The sequence below is a fragment of the Drosophila montana genome, unplaced genomic scaffold, assembly GCF_035044405.1.
Source record: "Drosophila montana isolate Dmon_TW-CO22-7 unplaced genomic scaffold, ASM3504440v1 contig_1_1, whole genome shotgun sequence".
NCBI lineage: Eukaryota > Metazoa > Arthropoda > Insecta > Diptera > Drosophilidae > Drosophila > Drosophila montana.
In genome coordinates, this window is record NW_026996920.1 from 285,944 (window position 1) to 307,292 (window position 21,349).

Here is a 21,349-nt window from a genome sequence, read left to right on the forward strand (position 1 = left end):
CAAGCATAAGCCTAGGGGGCTTTTGCATATGCGAAGTAAGCGCACAAGAAAATGTCACAATTGTGCAAAATACACGGAAAACCCAGTCACAGCAGCCAGCTAGAGAAATTCCTTTGCCATGCTCAACCGTGAGTCTGAGATAAAGTCAGAACCAGAACCCGAATCAAACCAATTTGAAACGCACTTGCTAGAAACTCATTAGCTTTGTTACAAAACAAGTAAGAATTATTAATGAAAAAGGTTCACGACTAAAAGATACCCCGTATGCATGTCTTAAGTAGGCAAAACAAACATGAGTATTCAGATGTTTTAAGATATATCTAAAACGAAGAAACGACCAAATTTCGTCTGTATATAACACAAAATCAGGCACCTACAAGCCAAGCTCATATGGGAGCTGACAGATTCCTCGACTAATCATGAAAATGAATAATATAATTTATAATACTTTTTAGCGTAGGGGAGAGTCAGAGTCCTCTACAGCTATATAGTATTACCCATTCGGCTACATTTATAAGTAATGGGTGTATAAAAGAGACACAAGGACAGTTACGACTGTGGCTCCCAATTGTCCTAATTTGTATTAACTATTCATGTTTAAGTGTGTGAATGTAAATGTGAATGTGCGCACACAGACGCACACTCTTAAACACGCACTCAATGGTTCAGCGGCTGTGTTATTCAAATAATTTGAACAAATTTGTGATTAACTCAAACATTTGCCATGTTGAGATTTAATTTTTTATGTCTGAGCTAACAACGACATATTAGCACTTCATAAAAACGGTTTTGTAACTGGGGAAAAAGTTTATTAGGGATTTTCTACTTGGCAGATGTAGTTGATGTAGTCTGCAGGGCACCTATGTGGTTAAGCACCGTCAAATAAATATTAAGAAAAATTAAATATGATGCTAGATCTTCAATATAAAAAATTTATTTAAATAAAATGCAAGCTTAATGAAAAAATTCTTAAACAATCGTTTTTTGATAACTAATATAATTAATTCACTTCTAATTTTTCCAAATCTAAAATTAAAGTTGGGGCCTTTAAATATTTTTTATTCACACAAATAAGTTGTAGTAGATTGGTTGATCGAAAAAATCCCCATAATGCATTGATTAGAACGATCATCATTTCTTCTTATTTATAAACATTAATAATAATATTAATTGATTATATTACCGGAAACACGATGGGAAGCAAACACTGCGTCACAAATATTTTACCTATTACCCTTTTATGCTATTCTCATAAGTTTGCTAAGTAAAACTTACACTTGTTTTTACAACTACTTCTAAGCTTTTATTATAAATGTTATATCAATGAGTTATGTTCTTAACTCTTATGATTAAATACACTCATGCACTCTTTCTCTCTCGCTTGCTCTCTCTGTTTTAATGACATAAATATTTATTTCATTCGATAGTCAAGCCAATAGATACCAAACGAGTCACAATTACTAAAAAATACCATGAATGAAAAACGATTTTCTTTAACAGACGCTTTAAGCTGAATAAAAAAGTGGCTAAGTCAAGGCATTGGGATGACTAAAAAAAGTTGCTCAAATAGCACTTCAGACATTTTGAAAGCAACGCGTTTAACGTTTTTGCACTGTGTAAGGCTACACGCAGTAAAATATGAAACGAGGAATCAAAGGCAAGCTGAATTACAAAAGAATAAGAAACTGGACAAAAGGCGACACAAGAGTGCAGAGTGAGTGAAATAAAAGCGAGAGCATTAAGAGTCGCATGCCGTATCGGAAATGGCAAACGTCTGAGAGGTGGCCTAATGCCAATGCCAACACCGGATACGGATGTGTGACACATGGCTCTAACCCCCTAGCCAGCCAATGCTCACCTCATCGCGGCCAAGCACCCAGCAGGCACACACACACACACACTTATATATATATGCGCATAGAATGTCGTTTCATTGTCGTTTGCGTTAAGTAGGCGACTTTATTAAGCCGAGGATACTGTAGCCAAAAAGTGTGCAACGCGCAATACGACAGCAGCAACAACGGCCACGGCAACGACAACAAAAAGGGGGCAAACAATTTCAAAATTTATGCACACAAAAGCCAAAGGCCAATTGAAGCAAGCGGGGAGAGAGGTTGGACAGGACGCCTTGGCTGGCCCCAGCTGGGTGCATGTTAGGTGTTGCGGCCTTGCGCCAACTGCGACAAGAACTTTAGGCAGCGAGGAGGCAGCTCAAGTTCGTGCGGCATGGCCGCAATTTGTTGCTTTTTGATATTTATTTTGACGGTGATATAAAAAGCGACTCATAAATCAGACGCCCTGCGACTTGTGACGCGCGCTTCGCGCTCCCAGTGCAACAATCGCCGCAGCGGAAACGGAATTGCGCGCACCCCGAACAACAAAACAAAATGGCGTTAAAGATGGCAGCCAGGTGCTGAGCAAAACTCGAGCTTGTTATTTATGATGAAGCTTAAGCGTTGCATCTGCCTGCGGCGCTTGAATTATTTTTCAACCTGGCACAAATCTACCTTAATACCTACTCAGTGTCAATAATCGACCTTTAGTATCAAAATTGAGGCGAACTTTGGGTTAACAATTGTAATAGGCGCTTGTAAGAAGGTTGTGAATTTTAGTGCATCGAAATTTTGGAATTCGAAACATCTTACTGGGTTATGAGTTGGGAGTTTCGGGAAAAATTTTAAATGGCTAATTTGAAAAATAATAAGTATAAAAAAAAAATTTTAGTTATAGGTGACATAATCAACCAAATAAAGTGAATTATAGGTACAGTGCTGTAAGTTGTAATATCGGAAACGATTTAATTAACAAGTTTGATGATAGCTGAGTTCTTTATTTAAATGATAATCTGAAACATTAAGTCTGTTTTATAATATATTTGGTGCACCAACTGTGTTGGTTGTTTTTAAAGACTGGTTACTTTGTTCACATTAATCACTTTCCAGCACTGCTAACCAACATCAGTCAGGAGAGTGGGTTTGCTTCATATGGGTAGTATAAGATACGATACTAATTTATGTTTATTTTTTTCAGCCATCCCAACCTAATTTAATATAACTGTTTCACTGTTTAACTGTTCATTAATTGATTATTTGTGTAAAGTAAATATTTATTTCGGGCAATATAGGGTTATTATGGCTTTTTGGTTTACTACCTGACAGGCAGCCCATCAGCGCCCTGGCCACTCGGGGCGCACTTGACTTTTCCCTTTTTGTGCTTGTGTGTGTTCGTGTGTGTGTTAGGGCATTTCTCAATGTAGGCTTAAAGTGTCATAAAAATGCCAAGGCATATGTATAATGGCTACACCACTTACCCACTCACTCATTCATTCAGCCACAAACACATCCACCTACTCACAACTCGTACACGCAAGTGTTTACACACATGAGCAGGCAATGGAGTTTTTTACTTCGTTTTTTTTTTGTTAAGGGGCTGTGCTTTAAACGGCAAACAATTTTTTGCAACAAAAAAAAGATGTATTGGCCATGACCATGGGGCATATTGTGTGCGAAAAAGACATATTTTTTCAGTACCTTTGGCATCTCATTTATACACATACCAAAACACGCACACTCTCGCACACGATTCTCGTGTTGGGTTTCTGCGGCTCGACGGCAATGGGAACCGTTCGTAATCATAATCCAAAAACGACACATTGGGGCACATTTAAACTGATTTCATTTAGAGCCTGGGCGCTTGTATTTGTATGTGTGTGAGTGTCTTGTACGCGTGCCTTAGTTGGCATTGGAAAAACAACTACAACAACACATGCGTTGAAGAGGAAATTCGTGGGGAGTATGTCTTGACACGCACGGATCAAAGCCACAAAGTATAGGAAGGCAAAATTATAATGAATTTGTCGTGCATACATTTCAAATGCGTGCCTTGAGATTGCGACACACACACCTACCCATAACAGGCACACTCGGCCCAAAAGGGAGGCACACTCAGCTTTGATTTGGTTTGGTTTACCCGATGGAACTCGGCAGATAAGCATTTAAGTGACTTCAACCGAAACACTGCCCTTGGCAGTTCTCAGCGAACGCCAATCACTTCGCAATCGTGGACATGAAACAAATACAAGTTGTTATTGTGTTTGTCATACCCTGTAACAAAGATAGCCAATTGGTATATTACAATTGATATAATAATGAAGGGGGGAAGAGAAATCAATTGAAATTTGTGACTGAAAAGCCCAGCTTTTGTACAGGTTGAAGAATTAGTGACCCTGGAGAACAGGACAATATGGCTTGGTACTTATGTTATTTACTTAAACTAACGCATAAATTCTAACGATTTTTACTTCACCCAAAAGGCAATACTGGAAAGGTGACAAAATCAAATAATAATATATGTTTAAATATAAATTTTTCCATATTAGTTGTTTGAATTAATTTTTGTGCATATAATTTAAAGGAACGACCCGAAAACTTACTACCAAAACTAATTCTGAATTATTTTCTACATATTCAGCGATTAAGAAGTACAGTCAATTACATTTTACAGGGTATTTTACTGTCGATTAGCTTGCAAGCTTATTGTGTTTATTTTGATGACGATTGTTGTTGTTGTTGTTGGTGGTGTTCGATGTATCGGCAAATAAATTGAATTAAAGTGAAATCAGTTGCCCTTGGCTGTAATAAATTAATGAAAAGGCGGCAGGCGACACAATAAACCAACCGAAATGAAGACAAGCCACAAAATATAATCAAAGAAATCAGCATAAATCAATGAACAAAATACAAGTACACGTTTACTATAAGAAGCTTTTGGCTGTGGTTCTGCTACAGTTTCAGTTGCATTATATCTGAACTGTTTGAAGTTGAAGACATTATACAACCAGTTGCCCAACAGTCATTAAAAGTAGCTTTAGTAGCTTAAGAGTTTATGACATAAACTTGTGTTTAATTAAACTCAAGAGCTGCGCTCTCCCAAACAAAGCCAAAGTATAGAATAGCCGAAGAGAAACTTATTTATTTTGGTCATTCACAAACAAATTTGCAACTTATTCAGTTTGGGTTTACTCACAATTAGAGTATGTCAAGTTGAGCGGCATGTTGCCAAAGGGTTCGGTGTCCTTGGCTTGTTACAAACTCATGAATTGCTGAATGTGTGGCAACAATTTGGGGCAAGAATAAATAGGGTAATGTCGACCGACATTTATACTTAGTCAAAATAGCCCTTGTGAACAAATAGCAGAAGAGAAAAGTGACAAATTGACTTTAATTAGTTGTAGAATGGGGCGTTTTTCTTATGCTAAAGTTTATTTTCTTATTTTTAATTGAAACCAGTCGAGCTTAGTGAGACTTTACATATGATGCTTACAAAGTGAATGTGGACAAACAACTCCGTTAAAGATTTAATTTCAACACGCTTAAAAAATGCGCGAGCTTTTACTGCTCTTTGCTCACAAGTGCAATTAGAGAAAAATGCGTGTTCAATTATCCAAAGAATCCATAAGCATTGCTGCAAAACAATTTTCTAGCAAACGTGTTGGAAATTGAAGAGCCAAATTAATTTTTACTGTGAACCAAACGACAAAGCAGTTATCCGAAGAACAACGACGTAACCCGAACGAACTTTAATTGAATTATTGTTTTAAATTGCCAATATAAAGTAGAGATTTAATTGTATCAATTAATTGCTTCTATTGCAGTGATATTCAGGATTTTAAATTTAACGAGCAATTGTATTCTATTGAATTATTTAATACAATATTTTAAAATATATTTCAAGTCTTCATCAAAACTTCAGTCAAGGATGTGGAAAGGCAGTTTCACAGAACTCTTAAGCGAGGAAATTGGTTTTTGTTTAGGAGACCTGATTAAAAAAGCAAATTTGAATATCATGGGTTGAAAACTTGCACACCTATAAAATGGAAAACATAAAGCTGTTTCGAATGCAAAAAGAGTTCCATTTTTGAAACTCCATAAGCTGCTTTTTATGGCATTTGCCGTGTATGTAGAAAATGTAAGCACATTTTCCACTTAAGTATGAAACGTGCCATTAACTTGACAAGCTTCAGCTTGGCCCTAAAAGTAGTAGAGTAGGTTCCAGTGCCACTCAACGACATATTTTGCTTTATTTATGCAAGTGAAAAACCTGAAAAGAAAATCAGCCCTCGTATTTGGACTTTAATGCATTGCAATAACTTTAAGCTTAAGCGGGCTGCTGGCAAATCACAAAACGTTTTTGAAATTATGCACAAATCTGTTTTATGGCCTCGCCGTCAAGTCAACTCCTTGGGGCAACTTGAGGACGCAGCAGCTGCAAATGCCTCGCAGGGCACCTGTCATAAAGTAAAATTTAGCCAATTTATTTATGGGCCAGGATAAGGAAAACGCGTTTAGCACATTTCCAGTCACATGCAAGGCATTCATCAGCACTCATAGCCCCAAATAAGCGACATCAAATGATGATAAATACAAATTTAATGGGCAGGCTGCAGGCCCCAATTCACAAGGCCGACTTATACGTGTATTTGGCAAATTATTCAATTTAATTTCATTTTGCAATTGTGGCCGCTGTGGGAAAACCCTGACAAATCATAGACAAAAATAAAAATACTCAAAGATTTTACTTTTGTTAAGTGCCGCAACAACTGGCAAAATATTGTTGATGTCCTGTGCGAATACATGTGAGCGCAAGGCCGCAACTTTGTGACGGGCTTGTTTGCATTTGCATTTCATTAAAACACACGGACAGGTAAACAAGCCGACCCTCTCCATCAGGCCAGAGGCCACTCACTCACCTGGCGGCAAGGGTGATGACTACCTCCAAGTAGCTAACAGACTTGATGGCTGCCATTCAGAATGATGACGATGACGACGACTGCCAAATGACAAGGGGATGGTATACGGTTATTTTTATATCCCTGCAGAGCGGGATTAGTTCGGTTTTGTTGCAAAACATGTTACGCGCGGAATTAACCAACTAATCAGGATATTAACATATATGTATATATGAAAGTTTCGGCCGAATCGGACTACAAAATCCCTGGTGCACCTCGGTCAATATAAAAATTTATCTTATAGCACCACGCTTTGAATTCTTTTAATCATAAAATATAGTCCAATGCGCATTCCGAAATGCTTACATGTACGCATAGATGCAATTGTGCACAACAAAGTAACTCATGTCCGACAAACTGCACAAGTTGAGCAATGGCAAGGATGTTGCTTCCATTATTGGAAATTGAATGTTGAATTACTTTTATATTTGTTGTCCGATATTCATGAAATGTTAAGGTCATAACTACGACGTTAAAATGTGTGTGTATACAGTTCAGAAGATAGCTTTCAAAATGAGGGAAGGGAATAGGGGGAGGTTTTCCAATAATTGAAAAATTCAAATTCTTTGTTCACAAGAGCTTACATTCTTAATTGGTTGCATCTGGATTTTACAGTTATTGAAATTTGCCTCAAAAACCAAGTCTCGGTAAAATTGACACAATAAAATGAAAGAGTATAGGGAGGAATAATGGAGAATATATGTTTTATGAAATGTTCTCATTTTTACTTAAGAAAACTATTCCATTTTCCAGGCATACTTTGAAAGACAATTGTTTAATTGTAAAACAAAATTGCATCTTAAGTGGAAAAATGTTAAAAATGATAAAAGAAAACTTCCTCTGCCTTACCCATCGACCGCACTGAAATGTTCACGTATTTTCCTATTGAATTACTTTGTCTAAAAAACAAATAATAAAAACAATAATTTAAAGAAGACATTTCTAAAACCGTAAGAAATCAATTTAAAAGCTTTTTTATTCGGAATTTGATACAGATGTTTCAATATTTTTAATATGTCACAAAAGGTTCGGATTGCATCAGTTGTCATAGAAACAATCATTTGGCGTTTCACAAACCAAACAGAATGCTAGATATATAACTCTTTTTAAATGCATTTAAGACGATTCACTTTACACTCTGAATTTTTTGAAAATGGATAAAAAGAGTATATTGTTTTCGTACACATATGTGTAACAGGTAGGAGGAAGCAACTCCGATGCATAAAGTATACATATTCTTCGCTAAGTTGATCGAGCCATGTTTGCCCGACCGTCTGTGTGGAAGATCTCGGGAACCAAAAAAAAGTCTCAATAACCTTATTTAAATTATTTATGGTGTGGAAGCATATCCGGTCGTCGTCTACAAAGTCACAAATTTTAGATTTGCTAATTTTTAAAAAATTTTTTTACTGCAACTGCATATATGAGTGCATGTGTGCGTGTGTGAGTGTGTAAACGTGACTTGCCTGAGGCGGTTTTCAGATTGCGCATACGCCGCGTAGAGCGAGTGAGTCAAGTGAATGCCTCAATTAGTTTATGTTACGCCCGAATAAACACACGTTAAAAGTGCGTGTAAACAGAGCCGCAAAATAATAACGCCATGTACCATGGGCAAGCAATAAAATAACTGGTCAAATTAGGTGACCAGCCTTCTACGCCCATAGCGCCTACCCCCCTAACCCAGCCCCTGGCCGCAAACAAACAAAACTGTCACTTGTCCCAGGCGCCTCTGTGCCACTGGCAGTAGCAGAGGCTCTGTCAAAGGTAAAGGCAATAGCAGAGGCAGAGGCAGCGCAGAGTTGCGCCCCAGGCCACTGGTCAGATAATTTCCTTTGTTCTGTATGGCAAATGTTTTTATTTCTCTTTTTTGTTTATGTTTTCTTTTCTTTTTTTTTTTACTTATTTCGTTGTGTGGGGTGCGCGCGCGTTCTTGTCAGCTATTTTTCCGCTTATTTTATCACGTTTTGTTGCCAGTTTATTTTTTTCTTTGTGTTCACTTGTGAGTGTGCCGCAACTTCAGGCTCAGACAGGTAGCAGTATGCAAATCAAACAAAGCACCGAGTGCCACCCCAAAGGACAGGAAGCGACGTTGACAGCAGCGGAAGGAGGCAGCTAAGGAACGCGAGCGCCCATCGATATGGATTTCACGTGGCTGAGCTGGATAACGGGTGTGTGAAGGGGGCCATAAAAAGACGCTGATCTAATGCAATCACCTCAAATTGTGATTTTGGAAAGCGGCGTTTTACTTTATGGCATTTTCAAAAGTTGTATTTGATTTTACATTAGTTTATTTTATTCACATTTAAGTTTGTTTAACTATGAGCTTATTTAATGTAATATAATAATATCAAATTGAATATTTTGTACGTTTTTATTGTGACTGTGATGTCTATCATTTATTTATTTATTAACTGTTTATTTATTGAAATTTTAATTATTTTTGTTTTTGATACTTATATTACTTTTTTATGTACATATGTTCAGAGTCTGTGTGTTAACAGAAATGTACAGCAATTTTTTGCTTTATTGCTCGAATTTTATTTATAAACAAACTTTGTGATAGTCAAATATACTTCAAAGCCTTCAATTTTGATTTTCTTACATATTTGTTGTTTATTCTTTTATTTTTTTTTTTTTTAATTCACTAAAATCTCTTCTATGTCTGGGATTCTCTCCTAAGCAAGCAATAATTTGTTTTCCATTTTTCGTAATTTTTCGTTTTGATTTTCAATCAAATCAACAAATAAATAGTCTGTCATAATAAAGCTGATTAGATCGTTTGTGGCTAAATGCGGGAACCAACCATTTTATTTACTTTGCACGGAATGTTAAAAACAACGCGTATATTATGTCCGCCTCGTGTTTTGGCTTGTCGTCGCAGAAACATGCGCGTCGCGTGTGCTCTCGACTCAACGTCCGCGGTTCGACTGAGAAACAGAAGGCAGACAGGCAGACACATACACATGCAAACGCACACACTTAGCTGTCAGAGGCTGTGCCGAGTGATGTTAGCTGAGTGTGCAGAGTTAACAGACGCTTAACAGTTGTTTAACAGCCACAGCAACAGCTGGGCTGGTGATTCATTCATAATTATTTTGAGTGAAATTCAGTTGTTGGGGTCAGAATCTGACGCTGCGAATCAATTTACTTAAGCAAAAATGTGTCGCTGGGGAGCAACTGGCCAGCGCGTGTCCTAGACGTATATATTAGGCAGACAATTCCGGACATGCCTGTGGCAATGTATATGCAAAGGGGCCCATAACCCGTCGTGAAAATAAATGTTGACCTTTTTGGTAAAAATATAAAAAATAACATGCAAAGAAATAAATGCGCGCGAAATGTCAAAATCACTGTCACGTGGCAGGAGAAATGAAAGGAACCCAGCCAAAAAAAGGGAAGAAAGCATAGAAGAGAAAGATGACAACGCATAAGCAGAACATAAGCAAATGCCAATGCCAATGCCAAGGCAATCAAGAAAATTTGCTCCAACAAATGGCAAGGCAAAAAAAAGAGAGCGAAAATACATGAAAGTCAAGTGTTTACACGGACTGGCGCTGCTGCTGCTGCTGATGATGATGCTGGCGTTGCTGTAGCTACACCACACAATCACACACACCACCATCAACACACACACACACACACACAAGCACACACTTACAGTCACATACACACATGAGCTGCTTTGGGGCGGCCCAAAACAAACCGCAAGTATGCTAGCACTCTCATATTCCTGTGGGTTCCCTTACAGCTTTCCCCATTTTAAATTGCAACGCGGGGCTGCTTTTGGCTGCACAACAAAATGTTGCACTTGTAATCAAGGCTGGGTTGATTTGGATTAGGGTTAGGTTCATAGTAAAAATAAATGGATATTCCGGGCTCGAACCGAGTTTGAACCGAAAACGAAGAGCAGCTAAACTCAAATGCGAATCAAGCCATTTTGTGTTTGAAAATAAATTAAGCTTGGACTATTTTGAGAAGAACGGTCAATTATAAATTCAGATTAAATTGTCTCATTCAAATAGATGACGAGCCTTGAGGCTTACACGTAAGGGCAACTTCATGAATGTAGAAAAGCAGGCTCACGAACCGAAGATAGGGAGCTCGAGCCGTAAGCTTACTATCCGAAAATGTATTTTCGAGCCTGTAGCCCTGCTTATTATTGCAGCCACTGAAATCGGGCAAGCTCCGGCTGCTGGCTTTATCATGTGGTCACAGTGTGTGTTGTGCTGACAATTTTTTGCATACCAACAAAAGTTATAACCCAAAGCTGGATTTATTGTGCTTAGATCTTAGGCAAACAAGTCCCAAATTAGACCACAGCCAGGGCACATGCACTGCACCAGCTGTTGGTCCTCCTTCGCCTCCCCCATCTGACGACTGGCGACTGCCTGTCTGGCTCCAGCTGTGCACTGCAGGCGGCCAGGGTTGGTAGAGGGCAGCAGAGGGATTTGTGTGCTGTGGGTTTATTAAACCAAATTGCACTCCCCCTCCCGCCAACACACTGTGTTATCACTGTTATGCCTTGAATGCAACTTTTTGCTTTAACATGTCAAATTGTCGCCTCAATGCTCAGAATTCGGATGGTAGATAGTTTCTAAAAGTAGAAAACATATTACTAGCAACTATATAACACACACACACACGAGAAAAAATACAAGTTTTCAATAGTTGACTTAGTAAATAAATAAATTTCATTCCTTGAAATCAATCATATGACCGTACGTAGTAAGTAATCACAAAAAATGGTACAGAGTATTCATTAGTCAGGCATGCCAGGAAGTGCTGCATTTTAATCCAGTAAAAAGTTTTTCAAATTAAACATGTTCCAGATCAATATCAGCATGCCCTTCCGTCTGTTTAATAAACTCAATTTAAATTAAATTAAAAAGTTGAACTTACGTTCAAACTGAGACAATTAATTCGAAATATTAAAATACCTATTAATGAGCAGTAGGTGGCATTTTCCCACAGTTAATACCATAAATTTGCCCGCTGAGCAGAAGCGGCCATTTCTGTCGGTCTCTCCATGCGTTCCGTAACATTTTTTACTTAATCAAACCGAATCGTATCGCAAATTCACAATTTCATTGATGCTTTTCTGAACGCCAGCACGTCCCGCTGACTTTTATGGAACTAACCTCTTAATCACCAGATCATATCGCCTCGATAAAAGCACAACAAGAACAACTTCATCAGTGTGTGTGTTCCGTATTCTGGCCATGGATGTTTGCTGGGGTATCTCTTTGAACCGTGTCTGCAGGCTGCCGACTGCCTATTGGTGTAGTATTGACTCGCTGATTATTTTTATTTGGTTCTCGCAAACGTTTCGATTGAGACATAAAACTATGCCGATGCCCTGCCTGCGGGGTAAATATAAACATTTATATACGATTAAGTGTGCTGTTTATTTTGATGTTTGGTTTAGTGCTTCCGTTCCTGCAGCTTCAACGGATTCTATGCCTACGTCTGTGCTGTAGTGGGCTGTGCCCCATTAGATATTGAGTATACGCCGCATTAAATCGTGCAGAATGAGATAGACAAACAGAGATGAGAGTTGAGCAAGAAAAAAAACTCTCGGCAGATTAATGTCGGCGCGCTCAGAGTATACTCATTCTGAAATTGAATTCAACCGATGTTCGGAGACACGGTAAATCAATAAAAAACTAATCGAAAAATCAAAAGCAAACATTGGGCATTTGTTGTACACCAAATTGATTGTCAGCAGATTATCTATGAATGTGTGTGTGTGTAGAAGATTAAAATGTGCTTGTGGCCAAGAAAACAAAAATATATCAAAAAAGCCAAATTAACGCATCAGCATCAACCAAATTTAATTTCATTGCAAATCCAAACCAATTTAATTGAAAGCATAATATGCCAATGTTGTTTGCCACTCAATTATACCCTGTAGGCACTATAAAAAGGCACAATAAAAAGGCTTGCTTGAAACATGCAGCCATTCGGAAGCCATTTATTTACTTATTCATTTTTATTTAAAATATACTGGTAGTATATATATATATATGATATAATATACATAATGGTAGCCATTTATTAAAGCATGATACACCAGTTTATTTGATCATTTTCTGATTTTTATGGTACATAAATATATCCAAATGTACCGCAATTGATTTACAAAACAGGGTGATCTACGGTTTAAATTGTAAAAATGAAGTATTCTTTCTAAAAAAGTGCTAGGACGCAATATCCCCGGTTATAAGCGACACCTACATGACAACATTTTCTCTCTCTCATGGAAAACTATTGAAAGAGGTGTATATGAAAATACAAAGCTAAGCACATTTTCTGTATTTGATCATATAGTAATAAAGTCTAGGGTATCTGCTCGTAGAGTCCTTTTAAATTGTTGTCTATTTTGGTTTTTTATTTTAACCATCCACTGCGACAATTTCGGTTATTTTACTTTTTTTTTTAATTTATGCAAATGCAACGCAGAGCATTCACCCACAGAGAAAGAGAGACCCAGAGAGGGAGGTAGAAAGAGAGAGCGTGAGGAACTCAAGCCACAGGCTTTAATGCTCATTAGGGTGTTGCCCAAACCCACTAAGTATATTCAAGGGCAGAATATTCCGCAGTTGGAGTGCTGTGGAGCATGTGTATTTACAATTGCTTATGTATAAAAACAAGAGCTCAGTCCGCTAAAATTACATTTATATACAGTTTATTTCGAGTGGAAAACCCGCAAGCTCGCAGACCCGAGTCTCCAACTTCACGAATAAAGCCAGTTGCCATTTAAAATGCAAAATGTCTGGTCTTGGCGCTTAAAGCCGACGAAATGCATGCAATTAATTTGCACTTACGACTCGGCATCTCGACTAACAACTGCTGTTGCATTGCGCGCTTTTCTTGGTTTGTGGATATTACGATATTTTAATGACGATGCAATCAAAGAAGAATTACAACCGTCTTTGCTGCTAAACAGTTTAAGTCGTTTTCTTTATCACTTTAAAAAGGGAACCTTAAGTTTAAAAATGTTTCCTTTAAGTTACACATTTCACAATTTAAATAACTGATTATCAGCGAATTTTAACACATACTTTTATGCTCTATAAGATTTTTTAATGTTTAACGGCCGTCTAATTCAAAAAATAAACAGCTAAAATATCTTTTCGCTTGGTAGCACTGGTCAGGCTAAACTATCGATATGGTCAACCTAACGATTTCTTTGGTAAAGTATGGCTCATTGGCTTACTGCCATCAGTGCTGCCTTCTTTTCTGATGTATCTGTTCTCTTTATAAATTCCCAAGTATTTTATGCTCTCTTTATAAGAATAAGAGCATAATGGTGATACCACTTTGACTTCTAACTATCTCCCACACCCACAAAAAATCACACTTCTTATTAGTTCTTGAATGCATGGAGAGCATGGCCAAGACATGGACCTTGGCGCTGACCAACCGCCAGAAAAAGATCAATTGGCGTTCAAACATTTTAAAAATCGATTGGTTAAAAAAAGTGGTTGACCAAAAGACGATTCGTTTGTAAATTCAACATTTTTTGATGATTTTTTGGAATATCTCGGCCAATTAATGTCAGAGTTTGGAATTTTATACCATTTTGGACTCGTAATGAGCAGTACTTTCGCTTGGTATCAAAAATATGAAAATCTAAATTTTGACCAAAATCAACAAAATGGCAAGGGGTTACATCACGTTTTTTCTCAAATTCGGGGTCGATTCGAAAATCAAAACTTTTTTGATGATTTTTGTTGATTAACTCGGGTAAATACTATCAGATTTTGAAATGTTATACCTTTTTGAATTCGTAGGGATCATTACTATCAATTGGCATTCAAACATTTTAAAAATCGATTGGTTAAAAAAAGTGGTTGACCAAAAGACGATTCGTTTGTAAAGTCAACATTTTTTGATGATTGTTTGCAATATCTCGGCTAAAGAATGTCAGAGTTTGGAATTTTATACCATTTTGGACTCGTAAGGATTAGTACTTTCGCTTGGTTTCAAAAATATGAAAATCTAAATTTTGACCAAAATCAACAAAATGGCAAGGGGTTACATGACGTTTTTTCTCAAATTCGGGGTCGGTTCGAAAATCAAAACTTTTTTGATGATTTTTATTGATTAACTCGGGTAAATACTATCAGATTTTGAAATGTTATACCTTTTTGAATTCGTAGGGATCCCTACTATCAATTGGCATTCAAACATTTTAAAAATCGATTGGTTAAAAAAAGTGGTTGACCAAAAAACGATTCGTTTGTAAATTCAACATGTTTTGATGATTTTTTGGAATATCTCGGCCAAATAATGTCCGATTTGGGAATTTTATAACATTTTGGACTCGTAAGGATTAGTACTTTCGATTGGCAAAATATGTAAATCTAAATTTTGACCAAAATCAACAAAATGGCAAGGGGTTACATCACGTTTTTTTCTTAAATTCGGGGTCGGTTCGAAAATCAAAACTTTTCTGATGATTTTTATTAAATATCTCGGGTAAATACTGTCAGATTTTGAAATGTTATACCTTTTTTAGTTCGAAGGGATCCCTACTATCAATTGGCATTCAAATATTTAAAAAATCGATGGGTTAAAAAAAGTGGTTGACCAAAAGACGATTCGTTTGTAAAGTCAACATTTTCGGATGATATTTTGCAATATCTCGGCCAAATAATGTCAGAGTTTGGAATCTTATACCATTTTGGACTCGTAAGGATCAGTACTTTCGATTGGCATCAAAAATATGAAAATCTAAATTTTGACCAAAATCAACAAAATGGAAGGGGTTACATCACGTTTTTTCTCAAATTCGGGGTCGGTTCGAAATCAAAACTTTTTGATGATTTTTGTTGAATATCTCGGGTAAATAATGTCAGATTTTCAGAAATGTTATACCTTTTTGAATTCGTAGGGATCCCTACTATCAATTGGCATCAAACATTTTACAAAATCGAAGGGGTTAATCACGTTGTTGCTCAAAATCGGGGTCGTTCGAAAATCAAAACTTTTTTGATGATTTTTGTTGAATATCTCGGGTAAATAATGTCAGATTTTGAAATGTTATACCTTTTTGAATTCGTAGGGATCCCTACTATCACTTGGCATTCAAACATTTTAAAAATCGATTGGTTGAATAGAAATGTGGTTGACAAATCAAAACTTTTTTGAGATTTTTATAATATCTCGGTAAATACTGTAGATTTTGAATGTTATACCTTTTTGAATTCTAGGCCTACAATCAATTGTCAAAATTTAGGAATCGTTATGACAAAACGATTGTTGAATCAAATTGGATCAGTTTTTAAATCTAGGCCAAATAATGTCAGATTTTGGAATCTTATACCATTTTGGAATCGTAAGGATCAGTACTTTCGATTGGCATCAAAAATATGAAAATCTAAATTTTCACCAAAATCAACAAAATGGAAGGGGTTACATCACGTTTTTTCTCAAATTCGGGGTCGGTTCGAAAATCAAAACTTTTTTGATGATTTTTGTTGAATATCTCGGGTAAATAATGTCAGATTTTAAAATGTTATACCTTTTTGAATTCGTAGGGATCCCTACTATCAATTGGCATTCAAACATTTTAAAAATCGTTGGTTAAAAAAGTGGTTGACCAAAAACGATTCGTTTGTAAAGTCAACATTTTTTGATGATTTTTTGGAATATCTAGGCCAAATAATGTCAGATTTGGAATCTTATACCATTTTGGAATCGTAAGGATCAGTACTTTCGATTGGCATCAAAAATATGAAAATCTAAATTTTGACCAAAATCAACAAAATGGCAAGGGGTTCTCACGTTTGTTATCAAATTCGGTCGATTCGAGCATCAAAATTTTGATGATTAATTTTGACCAATAATTCAGACAAAATTGCAAGGGGTCTACATCACTTGGCATTCACTTTTAAAATTTGGGGTGGTTGAAAATCGAAAACTTTTTTGATGATTTTTTGGAATATCTCGGGCAAATACTGTCAGATTTTGAAATGTTATACCTTTTTGAATTCGTAAGGATCCCTACTATCAATTGGCATTCAAATATTTAAAAAATCGATGGGTTAAAAAAAGTGGTTGACCAAAATACGATTCGTTTCGTAAAATCAACATTTTTTGATGATTTTTTTGAATATCTCGGCCAAATAATGTCAGAGTTTGGAATGTTATACCTTTTATCGAATTCGTAGTGGATCCAAAACTATCTATTGCAACTTCAACAATCTTTTTCAGATGATTTTTTGGAATATCTGGCCAAATAATGTCAGATTTAGGAATCTTATACCATTTGGACTCGTAAGGACAGTACTTCGATTGGCATCAAAAATATGAAAATCTAAATTTTGACCAAAATCAACAAAATGGCAAGGGGTTACATCACGTTTTTTCTCAAATTCGGGGTCGGTTCGAAAATCAAAACTTTTTTGATGATTTTTGTTGAATATCTCGGGTAAATACTGTCAGATTTTGAAATGTTATACCTTTTTGAATTCGTAGGGATCCCTACTATCAATTGGCATTCAAACATTTTAAAAATCGATGGGTTAAAAAAAGTGGTTGACCAAAAAACGATTCGTTTGTAAAGTCAACATTTTTTGATGATTTTTTGGAATATCTCGGCCAAATAATGTCAGAGTTTGGAATCTTATACCATTTTGGACTCGTAAGGATCAGTACTTTCGATTGGCATCAAAAATATGAAAATCTAAATTTTGACCAAATCAAAACTTTTTTGATGATTTTTATTAAATATCTCGGGTAAATACTGTCAGATTTTAAAATGTTATACCTTTTTGAATTCGTAGGGATCCCTACTATCAATTGGCATTCAAACATTTAAAAATCGATGGTTAAAAAAAGTGGTTGACCAAAAGACGATTCGTTTGTAAAGTCAACATTTTGATGATTTTTTGGAATATCTAGGCCAAATAATGTCAGATTTAGGAATCTTATACCATTTTGGAATCGTAAGGATCAGTACTTTCGATTGGCATCAAAAATATGAAAATCTAAATTTTGACCAAAATCAACAAAATGGCAAGGGGTTACATCACGTTTTTTCTCAAATTCGGGGTCGGTTCGAAAATCAAAACTTTTTTGATGATTTTTGTTGAATATCTCGGGTAAATACTGTCAGATTTTAAAATGTTATACCTTTTTGAATTCGTAGGGATCCCTACTATCAATTGGCATTCAAATATTTAAAAAATCGATGGGTTAAAAAAAGTGGTTGACCAAAAGACGATTCGTTTGTAAAGTCAACATTTTCGGATGATATTTTGCAATATCTCGGCCAAATAATGTCAGAGTTTGGAATCTTATACCATTTTGGACTCGTAAGGATCAGTACTTTCGATTGGCATCAAAAATATGAAAATCTAAATTTTGACCAAATCAAAACTTTTTTGAATCAATTTGACCAAATCAAAACTTTTTGATGATTTTTTTAAATATCTCGGGTAAATACTGTCAGATTTTAAAATGTTATACCTTTTTGAATTCGTAGGGATCCCTACTATCAATTGGCATTCAAACATTTAAAAAATCGATGGGTTAAAAAAAGTGGTTGACCAAAAGACGATTCGTTTGTAAAGTCAACATTTTCGGATGATATTTTGGAATATCTCGGCCAAATAATGTCAGAGTTTGGAATCTTATACCATTTTGGAATCGTAAGGATCAGTACTTTCGATTGGCATCAAAAATATGAAAATCTAAATTTTGACCAAAATCAACAAAATGGCAAGGGGTTACATCACGTTTTTTCTCAAATTCGGGGTCGGTTCGAAAATCAAAACTTTTTTGATGATTTTTGTTGAATATCTCGGGTAAATACTGTCAGATTTTAAAATGTTATACCTTTTTGAATTCGTAGGGATCCCTACTATCAATTGGCATTCAAATATTTAAAAAATCGATGGGTTAAAAAAAGTGGTTGACCAAAAGACGATTCGTTTGTAAAGTCAACATTTTCGGATGATATTTTGCAATATCTCGGCCAAATAATGTCAGAGTTTGGAATCTTATACCATTTTGGAATCGTAAGGATCAGTACTTTCGATTGGCATCAAAAATATGAAAATCTAAAATAGAAAATCTAAATTTTACAAAATCAACAAAGTGGAAAGGGGTTACATCACGTTTGTTCTCAAACTCGGGGTCGGTTCGAAAATCAAAACTTTTTTGATGATTTTTGTTAAATATCTCGGGTAAATACTGTCAGATTTTAAAATGTTATACCTTTCTGAATTCGTAGGGATCCCTACTATCAATTGGCATTCAAACATTTTAAAAATCGTTGGGTTAAGAAAAGTGGTTGACCAAAAAACGATTCGTTTGTAAAGTCAACATTTTTTGATGATTTTTTGGAATATCTAGGCCAAATAATGTCAGAGTTTGGAATCTTATACCATTTTGGAATCGTAAGGATCAGTACTTTCGATTGGCATCAAAAATATGAAAATCTAAATTTTGACCAAAATCAACAAAATGGCAAGGGGTTACATCACGTTTTTTCTCAAATTCGGGGTCGGTTCGAAAATCAAAACTTTTTTGATGATTTTTGTTGAATATCTCGGGTAAATAATGTCAGATTTTAAAATGTTATACCTTTTTGAATTCGTAGGGATCCCTACTATCAATTGGCATTCAAATATTTAAAAAATCGATGGGTTAAAAAAAGTGGTTGACCAAAAGACGATTCGTTTGTAAAGTTAACATTTGTTGATGATTTTTTGGAATATCTAGGCCAAATAATGTCAGAGTTTGGAATCTTATACCATTTTGGAATCGTAAGGATCAGTACTTTCGATTGGCATCAAAAATATGAAAATCTAAATTTTGACCAAAATCAACAAAATGGCAAGGGGTAACATCACGTTTGTTCTCCAATTCGGGGTCGGTTCGAAAATCAAAACTTTTTTGATTATTTTTATTGAATATCTCGGGTAAATACTGTCAGATTTTGAAATGTTATTCCTGTTTGAATTCGTAAGGATCCCTACTATCAATTGGCATTCAAACATTTTAAAAATCGTTGGGTTAAGAAAAGTGGTTGACCAAAAGACGATTCGTTTGTAAAGTCAACATTTTTTGATGATTTTTTGGAATATCTCGTCCAAATAATGTCAGAGTTTGGAATCTTATACCATTTTGGACTCGTAAGGATAAGTACTTTCGATTGGCATCAAAAATATGAAAATCTAAATTTTGACCAAAATCAACAAAATGGCAAGGGGTTACATCACGTTTGTTCTCAAATTCGGGGTCGGTTCGAAAATCAAAACTTTTTTGATGATTTTTGTTGAATATCTCGGGTAAATACTGTCAGATTTTGAAATGTTATTCCTGTTTGAATTCGTAAGGATCCCTACTATCAATTGGCATTCAAATATTTAAAAAATCGATGGGTTAAAAAAAGTGGTTGACCAAAAGACGATTCGTTTGTAAAGTCAACATTTTTTGATGATTTTTTGGAATATCTCGGCCAAATAATGTCAGAGTTTGGAATCTTATACCATTTTGGACTCGTAAGGATAAGTACTTTCGATTGGCATCAAAAATATGAAAATCTAAATTTTGACCAAAATCAACAAAATGGCAAGGGGTTACATCACGTTTGTTCTCAAATTCGGGGTCGGTTCGAAAATCAAAACTTTTTTGATGATTTTTGTTGAATATCTCGGGTAAATACTGTCAGATTTTGAAATGTTATTCCTGTTTGAATTCGTAAGGATCCCTACTATCAATTGGCATTCAAATATTTAAAAAATCGATGGGTTAAAAAAAGTGGTTGACCAAAAGACGATTCGTTTGTAAAGTTAACATTTTTTGATGATTTTTTGGAATATCTAGGCCAAATAATGTCAGAGTTTGGAATCTTATACCATTTTGGAATCGTAAGGATCAGTACTTTCGATTGGCATCAAAAATATGAAAATCTAAATTTTGACAAAAATCAACAAAATGGCAAGTCACGTTTGTTCTCAAGTTCGGGGTCGGTTCGAAAATCAAAACTTTTTTGATGATTTTTGTTGAATATCTCGGGTAAATACTGTCAGATTTTAAAATGTTCTACCTTTTTGAATTCGTAGGGATCCCTACTATCAATTGGCATTCAAATATTTAAAAAATCGATGGGTTAAAAAAAGTGGTTGACCAAAAGACGATTCGTTTGTAAAGTCAACATTTTTTGATGATTTTTTAAATATCTCGGCCAAATAATGTCAGATTTTGGAATCTTCTACCATTTTTGACGCGTAAGGATCTACTACTACTAGTGGGGGTGGGGTGCACCTTCATCACACAAGGTAACTACAGTAAAAATTTCAGCTTTCTAGCTCTTACGGCTTGGACTGTACGTTTATCAACAATCAGTCAGTCAGTCAGTCATTGAGTCAATCAGTCAGTCAGGACAAACAGTTTTATATATAGAGATTACTAATGTCATATATTTTAAGGATTTTGAAAAAACTTATTATAATAACTAAAAACTAAAAGCTACTATAAGAATATAATGGAACTTGTAGAACTAGGTTCGGTGCAATCTTAACTAAGGCAGCGTTCATGTCCAAGCAA

General features: G+C 35.7%; 1 protein-coding gene across 2 annotated transcripts in view; it reads right to left on the reverse strand.

Moving 5' to 3' along the window:
- Positions 1-9,705, reverse strand: part of dcma (decima) — a 33,531-nt gene extending 23,826 nt beyond the window's left edge. Inside the window, exon 1 of one of the 2 annotated variants that reach the window (XM_064679392.1) lies at positions 9,591-9,705. The gene's annotated coding sequence lies outside the window, so the exon portion shown is untranslated. Of the gene's footprint in view, positions 1-9,000; positions 9,076-9,590 lie in introns of those variants that run through there. The other variant, XM_064679393.1, reaches the window with a different exon arrangement.
- Between the last annotated feature and the right edge of the window lie 11,644 nt (positions 9,706-21,349).